A 6,029-nucleotide genomic window follows, 5' to 3' on the forward strand; every position below is an offset into this window, starting at 1 on the left:
TTTGAGTTAGCATGATATGGATATTTGAGTGAGGCTAGAGAATGTTTTAAACTTGTTTCGGATCATTTGGAAAACATGTATAGCTTTAAGGTTGGACCGAACACCTTCCCACGCATTGCAGCAATAGCTTTTACTGCTGTCTATTGCGTCGGTCGGCTGATAAGAGTCATTAGCCGGCTGACACATGCTTGAGATCAATTCCAGTAGCTAAAGTTTAGTTTGGGCCATAACCCTTCCTCCAGAATGACCGACCATGTAGGTGTGACTGACCAACCTTGTAGGTTAGAACGACTGACCTTGTAAGTCTGACCAACCGACCGAGGGCTATCAGTAGATCGACCCTTCCTCACTGACTTGCGCATTTGACCCTATTTGTAGGGTTGTGGTATCTCCTAATCGGAGGACATCGTTTCGTTCTATCTTCACATCTTCCTCGTCTGGACTCCGAATCAAGTGATTTTTGAGTCTAACTTCATTCATTTTTCTTTGTCTTTCCAATGGTGTACACGGTAGCACCCATTTCTGGGTAAAATAACCATTTTACCCTTGGTCCATTTCTTGTAGGCCACTCTTGTGTCTTAGGGATGACGTACATCTCTAGAGACTTGTTTTCTTTATTTTGCTTCCGCATTTTGGATCCAGTTTGGGTTTATAAAAAAATCCAGGGCAGTCACACCTTATTTGATCGATTAGATAAGGAACCAAGAAGAAACATCTCTCTACCAAGCCCATCTAACCGGTTAGATGGGAGCATCTAATTGATCGTATTAAATATAGATCTAATCTAACTGGTTAGATGATGAAACCCGAAATGTATGTGATCGATTAGATCAATTCCTAGTCTGTGCAGATGCATCCCAAAGTGCAAGAACATGAAAATACAAGTCCATGAACATCATGTCTTGTAAAAGTAATGTATATAACCATCGAAATGAATCATTTATACACCATATAAGAATCGAAATCATACATGTTCTATTATATATAAATCCTAAAAGAGTTCAATTACAAATTAAGGCCGTTATGGCCATAATTACAAGGCTATTACAAAAATAAGCCATAACTACGTCTAAGTCCGTAGGTGCACATCCTTCGCCATATCATCTCCGGTTTCCTGGAATGTTAATAATAATGGTGTGAGCTCAATAGCTTAGTAGAGAAATGTGATACCTCTTAATTTCGGAACACGGGTTGATCAAGTCCGCGCACAAAATCAGGGGATATCAGCCAGTCAATAATAAACAAACATAGAATACAAGAGGAATAAAAATTAAATAAATAAATAAATAACGCTGAAAGGGAAATCTAAATTAATAATTAAATAATAAATCCTCTAATACATCAATCTCCAATAAATTCTCATTATAAGAATAAAACCTTCAGAGTACATCTTGGGAATCCATAAAATGTGGACACCTAATAAAAATCCCAACAAAAGACGAAATAAATAAATGTCTAACTCAATAATAATAAATAAAAATGAAAACATAGTGGAGGTCTTACGTCTATGACACCGAAAGAGTGATGAAGTCTGGCTGTGCTCTGCATGAACTGACTCTATATCTGGAACTGTCGAGGACCTGAAAAGATAACAACAAAGGTGGGTCAAAACCCACGAACAAGCCCTTTCTACTACATCCCAAATAGAGACCCGATAAATGATACATCCTAGTCCGACTCATGCAATAACTACGTAGGTCAATATACATAAGTACACACTATAGACTTTCATTGGATCATAAGACAGCCTCAACCGGATAGTAAGTCTCATGCAAACGCACACAAGGTGGTCATGAGTACCTCTTCTACTAGGGCACACACATCCCTATAACTAGCTACTCATCTCATCTGGCAATATATGCCAACCCTAACCATAGATCTCGAGATCTCAAGCTCATATTATGGTACACTCTCAAAATATACATATGTAAGTAATTATAGCCATATCCTGACAATGGCATAATCTAAAGTCATAACTATATCCTAACAATAATATGACAAAACGTATGAGTCTAGGCTTATTAGCCAACCCATGTATGTATCAGCAAGCCATATCCTAATAATGGTGCTGCTAAGACCATATCCTGACAATGGTCCTCCATTATACACGTATATGCAATTATGTATTCTTAAAATTTACATACATTATTAAGAGAATTTATCTGAGTATTTTATAGAGTGGTATAAACTTCTATACCAATCATACAATTAACTTAGAATGCAAGTAAAATTATTTATGTCAACTCATGCATGATTAATTATCACAATAATGGCTATAGAAATAAATATAACAATACGAGATATTAAAAATAGCATACTAGTGATTTAAAATATAGGTAAAGCCATATACCTTTGCATGACCAATTCACATCCATAAAAAGGTAACCATTAATAGACACTTTAAGTCCATAATTATAGTAGTTGATATTGAAAGAAACCATAATAATCAACCCAAAGTGACTTAATGACTACTTTCTATTTGATCACAACTTGATAACCAAGTTTGCCCACACGTTATATATATATATAAAATAGTAGTCAATATATATATATATATGTGTGTGTGTGTGTGTGTGTGTGATGGCCCAAGTTTTTCAACCCGGTGCATCAGTGATGAACCGAAAGATGACCCGATAATGGATCCGAATGTAGAAGCAAAAGATAAACAACAGTCTCTAGAGATACAACATGACTCTAAGACGTCAATGTGACCCTCAACGAGGTCACGGAACCCAAAGGAATCAAATACGGAAACAACGTTTCAAAAACGAACAAGAATGAACCTACGGGCAAAAATGTCATTTCCAGCTTAATAGTGGGTGCTACTGATCACACCATTGGAAAGACAACGAAAAATTAATGAACTTAGACTCAAAAATCACTTGATTCGGATTCCGGATGAAGAAGATATGGCTAACGGAAGAAACAGGGGCAAAACGGTCAAAAGTACCAACCTAAGAACATCTAACCGGTTAGGAGACCTTTGTAACTGGTTAGAAAGCAAAAATAAGTGACCAACTCACTGTCCACACTCATCTAACGGGTTACGAGATTCGTCACCCGTACACTTGACCCATACACTTGTACTACAACTCAACAAAAACCTGGCAGCAAGGGTTTTTCCCGAAAAAAAAAAAAGAAATTTGAGGGCCTAGATGACATTTTTTGGAAAAACACAAAAAAGAAACCCCCCTCAAAATCAAGTTTTCTACATGACTCTTGAGATAAATAAAAAAATACTCACTGTGAAATGCCCAAAATGCCCTCCCAAGAAATCTGGTCCAGAGGGTCCAAAAAGCTGCTAAGTGGAAAACAGAAAGCTGAACTTTGCGATGGATTTCCGATGCTAAGATGACATTTTTAGGAAAAACATGAAGAAGAAACCCCCTCCTAAAATCACATTTTCTATTCAACCATGTGAAGAACAGAATTTATTTCCCAAAGAAAATTCCCAAAATACCCTTAGGTCATAATATGCAATAAAAGTGTAAAATGAGTCAGTAGGAGGCTCATGTCACCAAAGAAGAAAATATGAACAACAGAAGAAACGGCGTCAAAAATCGAGTCTCGAGTAGAGAGTTATGCCCCAAACAAATTTGGCACAAATCGGGGCCAGAAACCCTGAAACTGGAAAACATCGTCCAGGAGGAAATTCTAAGAGTCCACGACTCGATGAAACATGAAAAGGAATCCCGTACAAGGATCCAGGTTCAAAACAAGGCATTGAGCAATAACTTTCATTAATTGCACAATGGCCCCTCCAAAAAGTGAAAACTGCGAAACTGCCACAGAATGAAAATATCTTCCAAAAGATATTTTCTTAGATACCCCTGAAATAAAATATCTTCAAAAGATATTTATGAAAAATACCCCAAGAAAAGAAAAAGTTTCCAAAGAACTTTGTATTTATGCCCCTATGGGCAACGGGAGCAACCAGAGTACCTTCTCACGAAAGTAAAGATTATCTCATGCAAATCATTCAGAATGAAGATACGTGAAGTCAAAAACCAACTCCAAACATAAGAAGTGTGGTTATGCAAACAAAGTGCCAAACAGGAAAAAGACAAAATAGGGAAAAGGACGAAAAGTGAATAGTATCGAAAAACGAAAAATGTGGGAACGACTCGGTCCTCATAGGAAGTTGTCAATCCACAGAAAAGAGTCTCAGAAATCACTCCAGAGCACTCAAGATGACACTAAGCGACATGAAATTGAACTCAGAAAGGAAAAAGATCAACGGAAAAAAAATATCCGTAAAAATCTGAGGAAAGGGAAAGGAATGAAAATGACCAGGTCATTATAATATATATATATATATATATCCATTCACCCTAAATCAAGATGTATCGCCTTTGAAATTTCGCAACACCCACTGAACTCATCCTTGCTATATGTATCAGATCCTAATTTAATAACCCAATACTTTCCACATGATACATGTAAAACAAAATAAACCACCAATATATATATATATATATATATATATATATATATATATATATGTATGTATATGTCAAATTACCCCAAACCAAGTAATGAGCATCTGCAATTTTGCAAAAGAAAAGAAGAATTCAAAGAACTCAAATTCCCAGCCATGAGTACTGAAAAAATATCGCTAAGCCCAATAAAAATAAATAAAGAAACAAGAATAACTAAATAAATAATTAAAACAACAATACCCAACAGTCCCATTTAGGCATTAAAATCTAAAATAGCAACTATATATACATGATTTTATACACATGAATTTCACGCTATTATGATCCGATTTAGTCATGCAATTAAAAATTTCTCTTTTTTTTTTTTTTTTTTTTACTTACACCCTATAATCATCCTAGATATATATTGCATATAAAGTCTTAAGGAAATGAATAGAAGAAGACTTGCCTTTAAGGCTCCAGATCGAAGCCCACGCCGTTCTTCGATTTCCTCTCCACTTTTTTTTTTTTTTTTTTTCTCTTTCTCTCGCGCCGCCGCCGCTCGCTGTTCTTTCCTTTTTTTCCCGTAACCCCCAGTTCTGCCAGAACATAACCTATATATATATAATGTGATTGAACTAACCTATTTCTAACCTATACACTAATAGGCCCACCATAACACCATTAATCACAACTAACCAATAAAAACTAATCCTAATAACAACTAAACTTACACAGCAACAAATGACACAGCTGTGTCATTTAATGGTTAAATAAATATTCATTATATAGTTAAGAATATAATAACTAAATAATACCACTAACAGATTATAAACCTTTATATATAACACTTTAATATAGATTCATATATATATTTGTCTATCCATCCATACAACTAACTAAAAAAAATATATAAAATAACATCAATAAAAAAAATACAATTAACTAAAAAATTTCTATTAAATAATTAACATTTAAAATAACAAATTGATAAACACTCCACAAACAATTCACATGGCCAAGCAAATAAAAATAAAATAAAATAAACACGAAATACCTAACATTTAAATGACAAACAAATAAAATCCTAAAACAAATAATTAACATTTAAATGACAAATAAATAAAACCCTAAAATAAATGCACAACCAATTAAAATAGCCACATAGATAACTAAAATGAAATCAAATTAAAAAAAAATAAAACCTTGAAAAATGTGGTGATAACTTCCCCTTCTTCCCAAAGCGCAGTACTCTCTTCATGGGAGATACTTTAAGCAACACCTGATCCCCTACTTGAAACTCTAAACTGCGAGTACGACGATCTGTATAACTCTTCGGACTACTCTGGGCAGTGCGCATGCGGTCACGAATAAGAGTAATCTTCTTAGAGGTATCCTTGATAAATTCAGGACCCAGAATATGCTTTCACCGACCTCTAACCAACAAACAGGAGATCAACATGGTCGGCCATACAACGCCTTAAATAGTGCCATACCAATAGTCTTCTGAAAACTATTATTGTAGGCAAGCTCTGCAAGTGGCAAATAATCTTCCCAGTTGCCCTTAAAATCAAAGACATAGGAACGAAGCATATCCTCCATGATCTGATT

At 35.1% G+C, this 6,029-nt stretch overlaps 1 long non-coding RNA gene across 1 annotated transcript; it reads right to left on the reverse strand.

Annotated features, from left to right (window-relative positions):
* Positions 1 to 894: 894 nt before the first annotated feature.
* On the reverse strand, positions 895 to 1,580 carry LOC132295548 (uncharacterized). The gene is made up of 3 exons (XR_009478538.1): positions 1,504 to 1,580; positions 1,378 to 1,416; positions 895 to 1,114 (listed from the first exon to the last, which is right to left on the reverse strand). It is a non-coding gene; the product is annotated as an uncharacterized LOC132295548 (long non-coding RNA).
* Between the last annotated feature and the right edge of the window lie 4,449 nt (positions 1,581 to 6,029).

Source organism: Cornus florida, unplaced genomic scaffold, assembly GCF_030987335.1.
Source record: "Cornus florida cultivar Cherokee Brave unplaced genomic scaffold, ASM3098733v1 CherokeeBrave_3.0.0_Hap2_Chr02, whole genome shotgun sequence".
NCBI classification, from domain to species: domain Eukaryota; kingdom Viridiplantae; phylum Streptophyta; class Magnoliopsida; order Cornales; family Cornaceae; genus Cornus; species Cornus florida.